Source organism: Camelus dromedarius, chromosome 21, assembly GCF_036321535.1.
Source record: "Camelus dromedarius isolate mCamDro1 chromosome 21, mCamDro1.pat, whole genome shotgun sequence".
Taxonomy (NCBI): Eukaryota; Metazoa; Chordata; class Mammalia; order Artiodactyla; family Camelidae; genus Camelus; species Camelus dromedarius.
Genome location: NC_087456.1, coordinates 26,317,787 through 26,331,225, shown reverse-complemented (window position 1 = coordinate 26,331,225; position 13,439 = coordinate 26,317,787).

The window sequence follows — 13,439 nt, the reverse complement described above, 5'->3', positions numbered from 1 at the left end:
AGGCTGCGGTTACACCAGTCTGGTAATGCGAAGACTGGGAGGCCTGACTGTCTATAGTCTGGGGTGTTTGTAGTTTTGAGGGGCAGAGGAGAAGGGGACTCCCCATCTAGAGCACAGATCCAGTCATTTTGACTGAATGCTGACTACCGTTTTTGTGAAACTACAGTAAGAGTGTCTTCAGGTACCCTTCCGGATTTATCTAAGCCGAAACTACTTTAGGTTTCCATCACCCTATGAACTGCACACCAATCCTGATCATCCTCATCTCAACCTGCCACCAAGTCACTCCCTCATCCTACACACTGATTCATCCACTGTTAACCTCTAAATGCCAGTGACTTTGACCTCACCTCCTCTTTAACTATACACTCCTATGGCCACACCATGGAGTTATCTTGTTTTGTTCTTCCACCAGATCCATAATTCTGGAAGCCTTAAATTCCTTGACTATAATCACATAAAATTAATCAGAGTTATGAAAAGGTTTACAAAGCATAAACCTTTATAGGTTATAAAAGACAGAGGAGGACCCATCAGTGAAGCAGGGATGTTCAGGAAGGTCTTTCTGGGAGAAAGGACCAGCTAGAACTGCAGACAGCATGTTCTCACCCAACCCTCTTTCCTTGTTAAAAGTAATTCATCTATTATGTTCATTTATTCTTATATTCTGAATGATAAGAATTGTTCATGTATTTTTAAAGTGACAAATAATATTTTAAAATCTCTTTTAATACTATGTTCAAACCAGAAGACTCTAAAAGCTTTCATTACCGCACAACTGCTTGCATGCCAGTATCTTCACCAGTTTAATGACCATTGTCATTTGAGCCTACAGTCATAATGAACATGGAAAATAACATAAATCTGATGGATGGCGCATAATGCAAATATTTTATACTTGTTAGCTGTGTGTGTATGTCAGATAATTGTACATTTACTACTCTGGGATCTCAATTAATTCATTCAAGATGATTGGATATTAGTGAAAATAAAAAAATGCAAACACCATAATGTTACCTGAAACGGTATTTCATTACCTGTAGAATGCCGGAGACATTTCTCCCATTAGCATCTTCTACTAAATTAGGGTTTTATGCTGTTAGAGTATTTGTGGCTTAGTCAAAGCCCATAAAATAGACAGTAGCCAATAATGGAGAGGAATGATTTATTGGCAAAGAGCCAAGTCTCAGTCCTTTTTTTTTTCTTTTACAGTCATATAGACTGAAATTACTTAGATATCTTTTCATAAAGAGAGAATAGTTTTGTTTTCCTTTTTAAGCCATGGACTTTTTAAAAAAGAATAGATGTAGATGTAAAGACCTTCAATCTTTTATATTGGCCACTAAGATTTCATTTGTGCAGATCCAAGTACCTGTGGGAGTTATATATGCAACTTGATTTTTAAAAGTCATTTTTCATGTGTTCCTCCTGTGATAACTTGCCAGTCCTATCATCTAGATAAGGAAATAATTTAAGATGGGCTGAATTACTGACTTGTGTGTGTATAAGCAAACAAGACGAGAACTGGGATTTAGTTTTAATAAGTCATCCAAGATGCTGTGATATTATCCCTATGTCCCTGGTTGACAATAGCTGCACACGTCCCTGAGCATGACTATTTCTGTAGGTTTCACTGACTTCCTGAAGCCCCACCAACCTCAAACACTGAAGGGCTGTCTTTGCGACACAGATGTGCTGTACAAATGGACAGATGACTCACCTTGCAATCAACACAATTCGAGTTTAGAATAGATTAAAAAGATTGAGGAGGAGTGAGTGATCAAGAATAAGTGTGAAAGATACAGAAAACAAACTAATGGTTCCCAATGGGGAGGGGGAGGGGAGGGACAATCTAGGCATGGAGGAGAGAAAAAGGGTTATTATGGGATTATGTGAAATCACACATGTGAAACTTTTGAAAGTTATAAAGAATATATAGACTATATACTTTATCGAATATATATAGAATTTAAAGAATCTTTCATTCAGCAAAACAGGAATGACTTGAAAGACTGAGAGATAATTTAAATTCAGTAAACATTTGTTTCATGACTTCTACTATAGTTTCAGAGGATTTGTCAAAAGCCAAAATACTTAACGGATCTTAGGATTACAAAGTCCTTTTTCCTAGGACTTTATTTTTTACAGTCAGTTTATTTAAATTTTATCACAAAATGATACTCATTTTAAATATGATGTTAGAATATAATAAGGTATAAAAGTATTATATTCTCATTCAAAAACACATTTTTAAAACACCTCCATGTCTTAGAAATAATATTAAGTAGCATGTGCATTTGAGATAATGGCAGCTAATGTATATATATAATTTAGTAAAGAATTTCATGGAATGCTATAACATTTGTAACAAAATATTTTTAATTAAAGTACATAGATAATATTGGCCTCAATCCATGTGATTTAAGTTGCAAACTAGATTTTTAATTTTAACAAATGTCCAAGATCTTGGAAATATCCGGTGGAAGTATAATTCTTTGAATCAAAAAATATTTATTTGGTGCCTACTATACATAAAATACTATGCTAGGTAATCGAATATACAGGAGTCTCCTCAAATTACTTATTATCTAATTTGGAGACAACAATCTGAATGAGATATGTCAAACCAAAAATAACAATGACCCATGTCCATCGACAGATGACTGGATAAAGAAGTTGTGGTATATTTACATAATGGAATACTACTCAGCCATAAAAAAGAATAAAATAATGTGATGCAGCAACATGGATGGACCTGAAGAATGTCATTCTAAGTGAAGTAAGCCAGAAAGAGAAAGAAAAATACCATATGAGATCACTTACATGTGGAATCTAGAAGAAAAAAAAAGACAAACAAACTTATTTATAAAACAGAAACAGACTCACAGACATAGAAAACAAACTTATGGTTACCATGGGGAAAAAGGGGTGGGAAGGGATAAATTGGGAGTTTGAGATTTGCAGATACTAACTACTATATATAAAACAGATAAATGACAAGTTTATGCTGTATAACACAGGGAACTATATTCAATACCTTGTAGTAACTTGTGGTTAAAAAGAATATGAAAACGAATATGTCTGCTCCTGTATGACTGAAGTATTGTGCTGTACACCAGAAATTGACACAATGTTGTAAAATGACTATACTTCAGTAAAAACACATTAAAAAAATTTTTTTAATTAAAAAATAATCAATGAACCATACAGTTTCTCTAGTGGAATAACAAAGCTTGTTGCATGAGGTTTATTTCACTATGTATTGTCTTATAATTAATTTCTTATGCAGTCCATTATCAAATATACTTACAACTTAAAAAATACCCGTTCATTCCATGTAAGAACTTGCTATGTTGATATTCTATGATATTATGATTTTGAAGATTTGAAACATAAAATTTAAAAGGAAATATAAAATAAATATAAATACCAAGAAATATAAAACTAAGATACATAGACCATATAAATGAAGAAGTGTAAAAACCAAGAAAGTACCTTAGTAAATAAAATTCAGTTACTTCAGCTGATTTAATTCCTAAGTGTCTTTTTGTGCTTCAATGACAAATGACTTTCTGGAGGCCTCAATAGTAGAGATCTTTTCCACTGCCTCTTTTGGCTTTTTCTTTCTGTTCCTTTAGCCCACCCTTCCCGGCTTCATAACGGCTTTGGCATTCAAAATCTTTCCCGCTTTCTCCTTTTTTCACATAATGGAAGTTTACTCGGTTCTTTGGAACCTGCCAGCAGAAATAAAATAGCCCCTCTCCTGATAATATATAAACAAAAGATTGCTGGGCTCAGCCACTTGTGTACACAATTCAAAATCTCACCATTGTAGAACTTAGATATTCAGTGGATGCTTCATTGATACTTTATAGTCAAAGCCTACAAGAATAACATTATTTGTACTTTTTGTTAATGTTAAGTCAGTCATAATTTGACTTAAAAAAAATCCCCAAATGAGAAAGTTTTCCAAAAAGAACTATGTCAGAAAGTCCAATTTAGTTTGCTAGCAAAGTAATGTTTAGAATGACTATATCAATGATACAGAAAAATGGTGTTCAGTTTTTTTCTCTTAGCTAATAAAAATGTTACGTTTTCAGTTTAAATGAATTTTCCCTTCTACTTAGAGATTTTTTTTTCCAGACTTTTAGGGAAAAAATTTAACATTCCTGCTATTAACCTGTTTCAAAACAAATTGTTTCCTGGGTCAGCGTGGTTTCTTCATACAAATAAGTAAGTGCCATTAAATGAATCTTGTGTTCAGACTTCAAAGCAATCAAACTCGACAAGTACTGTGGCCACTCACTGTCCAGAGCTAACCCTACAATAGTAGGTGGTAATGGACAACATTCAGTGGACTTTTCATTTCCTCATATTTTAGGGAATTAGAAGGAATAAAAAACATGGACGGTAAAGAATTGTAGTATTCCAGAATGTAGGGGAAAAATGCATTCTGAAGTGTGAAGCATTCAATTATAAGCGAGAGTAGAATTAAATTTTCCACTGAATGTTTACTAGAAATTGTTTCATTTCAATACTTTAATATAAATTCTTGATGCTTTTTATAATAGAATATTTCTATTATAGAATAGAATAGAAAAATAGAATATTTGTTTTTATTTTTTAAACCTATATGCATTTTTAAGGCAACGATCCATAAACATTATAAACATGATTTCAGTTCTTTCTTAAAAAAATTGTAGTGTAAAATCCAGTTGTCATATAAGCTCCACCAAAAGACTATTAGACATAACAAGATAATTCAGAAAGGTGACTGGTTGCAAAATAAATATCAAAACCAGTAATATTTCCATAGAAGAGCACTAGTCAGAAAAATAATGGAAAAATTATTCTTCAGTTCACATTAACAACAAACCCATAAAAGAGTAAGAAATGAATATAACAAGCAAGACAAAGGTTTTTGTGAAGAAAATCACAAAACTTTCCCATGGGATATGAAAGAGGACTTGAACACAATTGACTTATTTCTTGCTGGTGAGATCTAATAGTCAATATTTCTTGAATTAATTTGTGGGTTAATATAATTTCTAGCAAACTTCAATGGGATTTCATTTTGTGTCTTTACAAAATGATTCTAAGTTCACTACAAAGAATGAGCTAGCAAAACCTCTGTGTGTGTGTGCTGTATGTGCATGTGTGTATGTGTGTGTCGATAATGATGAGGGAGAGTTGAATTATTACTTATTTAAGGTTGTATCTTATAAAACTAAAACAATTAACAAAATATACTAGTTCAATGTTAGAGAGACTGAACAATGAACACATTAGAAAGCCCCAAATCTATCTACTTTATGAAATAATTTAATATATAATAAAAGTGGTATTTTGAATCATACCAAACTGGCAAACTGCTCACTAAATTGTACTGGCATCATGAAATGGGTTATCACTATCCTCATTTTACAAACGAGGAAACTGAAGCCCAGAGAAGTTAGGTAACTTTCTTAAGGTCACACAGCTAGCATACAATAGATTTAGGACTCAAGCTCTGGCAGGTTTACTCCAGAGACCAAGCCTTCACTATTACACTATCTCTTTCTAACACTTGAATTTTACAACAACCTTACTTTACAAATAAGAAAACCGAACAACAGAAAAGAAAACTCCTCAGATCACGTATCTGAAGTATTCTAGAAGCAGTTCTGGAATTTGAATTCAGGTCATTGGGGCAGTTTTTTAATTTTTCAAAATATTTTGTACTCATTAAATCTGAATTTACAAAAATTTAGGTCTTTTAAAGTAGACAGATCATTTTTCTAAAATAGTTTAATCAATTATTATAAGTTATCAAATATAGTATTATTTCTAATGCTTGGATAAGAAACTGTGAGAATGATGAAATGTCTAACACCAACTCTGGCCTTCCCAGTTTAATAAAGACACAGATTAAAAATTATTTTTATATTGTATAAAATTTTCCAAAATAGGCTCAGTTCAGATTTTACCTTCTTTGAGAATTTGGAGGGACTTTATTTCACTTTCCTCCCCAACCTTATGACAAAATAAATTGTTCCTTCCTCATTGGGCTGTTCCCCTTTATCCCCCCTACTTGTAGTTGAGCACAGACCCCACCCTGCATTATAGCTATCTGTAAAAATGTTTGTTGTGCCAAGATATCAATAGCAAAGCAAGAATTATTTTTATCATCAGTGCATGTTACAGTGTCTGGCATATAATAGATGCTCAGTAAATATTCTGCATTGTCCTGAATCTGTTCATCTGTATTACAGAGAGAGAGCATCCTTCTATATGGTACAAACCTGGAAGGTTCTGGTCTATAATCTCCAGAAGCAGTGAGGAAGCAAATAAAACACCACAAGTAAGAATTTAAAAATCTGGCTTAAATCTTGACTGTGCAACTTTTTAGCTATTGAGCTCTGAGTTTCATTTCTCTTTCTATAAGTGGAAATTATAGTATTTACCTCCTAGGTTTTTGTGAACAATAAATGAGAAAAATACAGCAGGAGGACCAGTTATAATGTCTGCTATGTACTACTGGTCAACAACATTTATCCTATTAACATTAACACAGCCATTTTAAAGTTATTGCAACATGCCACCACTTCTGCCAAACATTTTATATATTATACCATCTAATCCTCAGGACAGTGCTTTAATTCAGCAACGATATCCTCACTTTACAGATGAGGAAAGATTCAGAGAGGTGAAATGCGTTGCCCACGGCCACTCAGCTAGGAAGTAGGAAAGCCAGCATTTCAATTCAGAAATTCCTGATTGTATTTCCTGCTCTCAGCCAGTATAACATTTTTCTACAGAGCAATATCTTAAAAAATTACAAATTACAATAAGAAAGCTGTATTCTAAAACACAGACACTAAATAGATAAAGATTTGGGGAGAAGCAAAAAAAAAAAAAAAAAAAAAACAGACTTCCTAGATGACTTAAGTTTCACAGAATATTCTGGAGCTGAAAAAGAGCAGGTACCAGTAGGGTCAGGATTTAGAGAATGCGAAGTGACTTCCAATCACTCTCTCTACTCCAAATTTTGATTCTATTACTAACTCCTGAATGTTTTCACTTGAATGTCTCAGAGACTTTTAAACTCAATAGCTCCAAAATTAAATGAATCCACCTTTTTTTTTTCCTACCACAACTTTTATACTAGCTTCCTCTCTACTAAGCAATTTCTTTTTCTGTGTTACTAAATCTGTGGACCACAACTCCGTCCCCTCTTAATTGCCCAAATCAGATATATGGAAATCCTGCTTCTACCCTTTCTTTCATAACTATCTTCTCTAATCCCTCTGTTTCTTCTCCTTCCCATCTTTGCTACCAAATAATGGACATACCTGGTCTCCCATCTGTTCTCTACACTGTGGCCAAGGGCTCTTTCCAAAATACTCTTTAGATCAAGCTACTCCTTTGGGGAAATTTTTGAAAACTTTTCTTTGTCTTGAGCTGTGGACTTGGGGGAGCAAATCTTTTAGCAAATTTTATGGTCCTCAACAGAGCTCTCTCCTACCCACCCCACCTGAAGCTGGCTGACAGCCCCGCTGTCCTCCAGCCACACTGAATGATTGGGGTTTTTTGTCCTTGGAAATCTTTCTGCCTGGATTGTGCCACCACCCCCAATGCCTCAGGCCTTCCTCATCTACTTGACATGTAACAAAATTATGCTTACTGTCTATTTCCAGATTAAGAAGATTGTGAATGCACTGATGGCAGAGTTTTCTTCAAATTCTACCTTATGCTATGTGTCATCTAGCCTAGTGCCTGGTTCCACATGAAAAAAAATCTGTGTATGTGTGTATGTATGTAGGTATCTAAATATCTATCTACCTACTTAACTACCCACCTACCTATCTAAATTGGTAGACTGTGCACAAAACTAACATCTAACCAATTTAAAGAGTTAATTCCTTGACTATGAGTAAAGTGTCCTATTTTTCATTATTTAGTTTTAATTAATATAGAGCTCACTTCAAAAAATACCTCAAACCTTCTACCTAAATGCTGGTTAATTTTTATACTGAATAACTTTTTAAATACAAATAGCATATTTGGGTAAAATATGATCCTCTCATTTCAGTCTCTTTTCAATTTAAAAGTAGCAATTACTTCCACAATACCATAGAATTTTGGTGTGACCACATTGGGAAAAAATTCTGTAGTATACCCCTTTGTTTTTGCCTTCTGCTCAAAGGATTAAACATCTTGAATTCAAGTTCTTAGCCAGAAGTTAATTTTCTTTAAAGTCAAGTACATATATTTTTGCCTATCTAACAGGAAGATTTTCAAGACCTATTATTATATGTCAGGCATGCTGCTAGGTCCTAAGGATAAGCAAAGATTTATCAAACAAGATCCCTGATCTTTAAAAGCCCATAGCGTACATTCAACGAGCAAGCACATGGGAGTATCTAGTTCAGTGTTTGCTGCATAGAAGGCATTCAGTTAATATGTTAAAAAAATATCAGAATATGGTACAGTAATTATTATCATACTGGTTTACACAGAAATTATATTCAGCATCCTCTTTATAGCTGGAATAATTTTCCAGAACACAAAGCTCAATAGATTAACCAAAGATATTTTCATTTCAAAAAATATCTATATATCTGCATACGTCTGACACATATATCAATTTGAATAAACCATAACACACTTGGGGGAAAAACAACCAATGCCTATTAAATAAAATGCAACTGATTGATAGAAACAAATTCACAACCTGAGTCACTGCAATTATTTTAGCTATTTCGTTTTTATCCTAATGCTAAAATGTCACTGAATTGTTTGAAATATTTTTAAAGCAGTGAGGTGATTGTTTGGCCACAGATTAAGGGAATCATGGTTTATTGGTCAAGGCGATGACCTTCCCAGATCCTGAGCTAAAATCCCTTTAGCACAAGTTGTTTTCATGTGAACTTGATACAGCCACTCAGAAGCTGAGAGAGGAGATCTGAAAGGCACCTTTCTAAAAAACAATTGATTTGCTTCATTTCATTGAAATGGCTAATGCTTTGATGGTTCATATTTACAATGGCTTGTCCTGCTCTTCAATGGAGTTGATATGTTCGAGTCTTTAACACTATAAACTTGATCAGAACTTCCTCAGTAATAAACAGACTGGATGCAAGGAGTGTGCCCCTCCCTCCTCGCCGGGGCTCTGGAGCTCATTTGCTTACCAATTTGTAGCTAAAGACATTGAGAATGGTGTTCTTCATGCTCAACTGCTCCAGGTAGTTGAAAATAGTTCTGGGAAACTCAATATGCAAACTGGATGGGGAGCCTGAAAGATTTCAAAGAGAAGAAAATTTGACCTTCCTTAATAAAAGGCTGTTGCTCTGTTAAATTTGCTTTTAAGTATGAACTTTTTGTAGCCTTCATAAGACCCCCCCCAAAGAAAATATACATCCCTTGTAAGTTACTTCCTAAATAACTCAGAAAAAAACAAGCTGGGAACTGAGTTTGTTAGCTTTTTTCCTAAATGCCAAAGATGTGTCAGACTTCATAGTGACTCATGGTTGAAGCGTGTGCTTTTTAAAGAGTAGGGGACACACACCTCTCCTCCACATTAATGCACAGAATGCTGAGATCGAAACAGCAGCTGCTAAAGGGCCTGAGGGTGGTTGGATGGCTTTATTTCTTTTCAATTCCACTTTTTTGGAGGTGTCAAGATCGGTGGTTTTTTTTTTTTGTTTTTGAACCGCAGATCCAATTTAGCCGTGATAGCATTAAAATCAAGCCATTCAATGAATGCAAAATGCAGATTCGATCTGCCCCTCCCACCTTTTTCTTGTTTTTTTAATATTGGAAGATTTTCTTTGAACAGTCTGTCCTATGACAAAGTACAGAACCTCACCCAGGTTACTTGTTTATCAGTTTGTGAAGTGATTTTGCCAAAGCAGCATGTGGGTCTGTGTGATGAGGTTCGAGTAAACAGTCACCAACCAAAATTCCTACTCAAACCCTGAAAGATGAAAGAATTCCATCGGGGTCATACCAGTACCCAGGGATAGAGAATGTATCCTCTGCAGGTCTGTAGAAAGTCCTTGACAACTAACATCATCCCAACCAACCTTTCCATACTCCTGCCAACAAAAAAGAATTATATGAATTCTTTATGGAAAATCTCAGGCCACAAGTCAAAAGACCTTATATACCTCAGAAAGGACTCCTACTCAGCTTCTCACCTAGATTTCAACAAAGCCCCTCCACGACTCCCAGCCCCATGTTTAGTGTACTTTTCTGGCATTTAACCTATTTCTTCTCATGATGAAAAAATAACTTCATCAAAAAAGTTCTTCAAAATAATGATGGCAATCATTGAAATACTGTGATTAGCAGTAGAAGTCATTCGTGTGGGAGATAAAAGACAAGATAAAATAATCAGGATTTCTTAACTACTTTTAATCTGAGTAAAAATAAGCACCTTGAGAATTGTCTAAATCCTTTAGAAAACAAATTCAAACTTGTAAGATGGACCAGAAAGCTATTGTGTGAAGCTGTTCATTATCAAAGGAACATCACTGAAGAAGATCTGTACCTATTAAAAAGCAAAATCACATTTCAAATAAAATTAAACCATAAAATTATAAATTTATTTTATTATACTGTGTACGATGTACGTATATGTGTGTATGTATATATGAGAATAGCTTTTCTGTGTATCAGATATCCAAATTGTCCAGCAATTGATAAATACAAAAATTTTAAATCTCCTTGTTTTCAAATATTTTAATATGTATTGAATAAAATATGCAAATAAATTTTTCCCTCAGTTTTCTTCTTTAGGAGCTCGGCTGCCAATTAAATGAGAGAATATGTAAATAAACAAAAAATTAAAGGATAATTAATTAGAGCTAAAGTATCTACATTGATTTAATAATCCAAGTATTTCAGAACATATAGATACAAAGAATATCAGTAAAGATGAAAAATTAATCTGATATCTCCAGATATTTATATGTGTGTATATATCTGTGTATTTATCTACTTTTTATCTCTCAACTTGATAAACAATGATCTGGCAGAAAAATCATGGAAACCCTTTTTCATTTCAACAATGGTTCCTAATCTCAGCAAAAATACTCAAGAAAATTCTAAATCCACTCCTGACTATCTCGCTGGATTGCTAGTTTACACTTCAGATATTACTTATTTCTGTGGTTTCTATCTCAGCTAGAAAAACAGGGTAGAATCCTTCCCTCTCCAGAGATAATTTGTATAAAATGCTCAAATTAAAAAAAAAATTATACATCAAGTACAAAATAATACCAGTTTCCATATTACTTTGAAGAAGAGTTCATGTGAAACACCATGGGCACCACTGTGAATGAAAGGTGAAAATTCAAAGAGAGTAGTAGTAATGGACAGCTGTGAAATCCCAACAGCTGTGAAATACAACCAGACAAGGGAAGAGTTAAAATATGAGAAGTCCCAAAAGCTTAGATGACTTTGGAAACACAGATCAAAAACAAAGAGACGGAAAGTATAATTAACTCCATTACTGCTCAGTCAAATGAAAACAGCCGTGACATCCTTCCTTATTTATGACACCAGCCAATAGCTCAATTCACTCCTGGATATTGCTGTAGGACAGCACTGGTTCCACAGCAGGTGAAACAGAAACAAGCAGCTAAAATTTATGTCACTAGATCATGTTATAGATATAAGATTGATGCAGAAGTCCCATAAAAAATAAGTAGCTTTTATATCTTCTTATAACAATTCTTGTTCTCTAGCCAACCAAAGTCTGCATACAGAAAGCTGTAATCTTCAAAAGTGCATTTCGAATCGTGAAAAGCCTATTGCCTTAAATATATATTTAGTTTCAGGTATTGGGATTTACCACCAACAACAAGAAAATCTTTGCATAATCAAGCCATCTATTAGCATTTATGAAATATTTTCATTTCTGAGTTGTCCTCCTTAGTAAATTGGAATATTCATCAATGTAGTATATAATCACCATTGTACAGAAGGTACAAAAGGAGAAAAGGAAAAAGGAATACTCAGGTCACTCACAACATTTCTTCCTGGGATGTTGTCCAGTTCCTCCCCATTTCTGTCCTCACCTTTCTGGCCAAATCTTACCTTCTTGATCACTTTGGTATTCCGACTGCCTAGGACAGTACATGGCATGGAGAGGGTAGTAAATACATTTGTCTGCAGAGAATTTCACAGTGCATATATATTCTACTCAGACTCTCTTATTTTTCTTTGTATCTATCATCAATGCCTCGGACAGGTACCTCATTTACAATACATTATATTTAGAGTGCTGCCTGATTTCCTGAGTTAGATAAATAGTTTGACAATGATAAAAAATCTTTTCTTCACTGTGGGTGGGACTGTGAATGGTTACAACCATTTGGATGCCCATCACTTTTTTACCCTTATAGTGAAGAATGTTCAATGACAAATTGCAGAATGTAGTCTGTAAGAACAAAAAAGAGTAGAACGGATAAACAGTGGTATAGTCACATAAGGCAATGGTACAGCCTAGTGGAAAAGCATCAACTGTCCTTACACAGATTATCAACGGATACTCTCCCAAATGGATGCTGAGGAAAAAAAAAAAAAAAACTACATTGCACATCATTTATATAAAGTGTCAAGACACAAAAGCCATACTATCTATTTTATTATCTACTACACATTGCAATTATTTTTTTAAATGCATCAAAATGTGAAGCATTACATTCAGCAGAGTGGTTGCCTTGAGGTAAGAAAAGGATATTGCCGTCAAGAAGAGTACCCAGGAACAGGGAACACTGTGGAATCCAAATGAACTGGTAATGTTTTACTTTTTAAACTGGATGTTGAGAACATGAGATTTTTTAATTATTATTTTTCTCTTTACCTTTCTGCAAATCTGAACTACTTTTTAAAGGAATAAGAATATAACATTAACCAGGTCATAGTTAACCTATTGTGGGATAAATCTCCTAATTAGATTCTTCTTCTCTCAACACTGTTAAGGAAAATGCCACCTTGAATAGAATGGTATGTCAACATGAGGGGCACCCTTTATACCAAACACGGAGAAGGGACATGAACCCCAAATATGGGAGCCCACAAGAACAGATATGAAATCTTAAAAAGCAAAGGAAACACATTGTATTTAGCCACTCAATAAAATGTGAACAGAGACACAGTGACCAGGAAGCCACTGCCCATCGTCTCAGTCTTAAGAAAGGCCCTCCCCTGCTCAAAGTATTTCTATAAATTGGGTAAACATCTAAGTTATCATCCAGATAACATAGTTTTAAAAGCAAACTGTTAAAACTACACTGGGGCAAAACACGTAAACTAGGACTGTCCCAGGAAACCAGACTGAAGGGGCACACTGCGTACAGACCACAACTGGTAGATGTCCAGTGCAGGAACAGGTTTATCTAATATAGTGGACTCTATGGAGGCAAATATGAATAGAGAATATTTGGGATTAG